Genomic DNA, 1,327 nt, shown 5'->3' with positions numbered 1-1,327 from the left:
AAAGTATTAGAAAATAAAATTTAGCCAAGTATAAAGTGAATAATATGTCCTGACCATTGGAATTTATTCAGCAGTTGTCTGATTCAATATTTAAAAGTCAGGGGAGCTCTGGTGGCCTAGCGGCAAAGAAGATGTGCTGCATCCTGAAGACCCATGGTTCGAATCCACCAGATGCTCCGCTGGAGAAGAAGGGGCAATCTCCTGTGCCAGTTGGATCCGATTTGATAGTACACAACAGGAAAAGAAAGAAAAATCAAAAGTCAATTGATGAATTAATCTAGTATGTTGACATATGAAAGAAGAAAAAGACATATCAATGAATGTAGGAAAAAAATTGTCAAAATTTTATGTCTGTTCAAGACACAAAGTGCCTACAAACCAGGACTTAAAAGGCAAGTTAGTAATAGTCTCTTAAAAAAAAATCAGTAGTTAACTTCATACTTAATGGTAAAATCAATTACTTTCCCTTTATGACTGGGAACAAAGCAATAACATCCACTCTTTTAATCTCTATTCTCCATTATACCCATTGAATTAAAACAAGAAAAAGAAATAAAGGACGTGGACATTAGATGCAAAAAATTCCCAGGGATATTTAAGACTAAGCTCCTGGGAGTAATAACTCAGTTAAACAAGGTTATAAAATATAAGACAAACACATAAACTCAATCATAGATCTATACTGAACCAAAATCCTAAATATGATTATTCACAGTAGCTCCAAAAATTAAATTCTTACATAAAATTAAACATGCATAGAATATGTATACTGAACACTAACAAATGTTTATGACAGAAATCAAGATGTTCTAAATAAGTGGACCAATATACTGTTTTCCTAGATTGGTAGAGTCAGCACAGTGAAATGTGAGTTCTACAGCAGGCTTTTGTCACATATTGTCACCTGCAGGAACAGTCCCTGTTGATAGGAAGTCCATGAACGAGGAGCACCATGAGTTACTACACTACCTGGTATCAACTCTGATCTTCCACGCCTCTAACCCCAGTAAATCTGTCGTGTGAGTTGTTTGGCATGCCTACGAAACTTCAAGCTACTAACTTTGATTTGCACATTATTCTGCTATAGAATGTTTCTTCATGTGTTTGTTAGCCATCTGGATGTCCTCCTTTGTGAAGAATCTTTTTATATCTTTTGCCCATTTTGTGACTGTTGTTACCCATTTTGTTTCTTGTAATCTTTATAGTTTTGGGTTCTATCCTTAGGTCTCTGATCCACTTTGAGTTTTGTGTGTGGTGTGAGATGTGGATTCTGTTTCTGTTTTCTGCAGTCTGCTTCCTTTTTTTTTTTTTTTAATGTTTTTCTTCG

The 1,327-nt window shown here is 35.0% G+C and overlaps 1 pseudogene; it reads left to right on the top strand.

The window, feature by feature from the left end:
* The window catches only part of LOC102873280, a 15,361-nt pseudogene extending 14,338 nt beyond the window's left edge, over window positions 1-1,023 (top strand).
* The last annotated feature ends 304 nt before the right edge of the window (window positions 1,024-1,327 follow it).

This window comes from Elephantulus edwardii, unplaced genomic scaffold (assembly GCF_000299155.1).
Source record: "Elephantulus edwardii isolate Elephantulus edwardi_28Jun2011 unplaced genomic scaffold, EleEdw1.0 scaffold00150, whole genome shotgun sequence".
Lineage (NCBI taxonomy): Eukaryota > Metazoa > Chordata > Mammalia > Macroscelidea > Macroscelididae > Elephantulus > Elephantulus edwardii.
The sequence above is the reverse complement of the archived record's forward strand: the minus strand, read 5'-3'. Positions and strand labels throughout refer to the sequence as shown.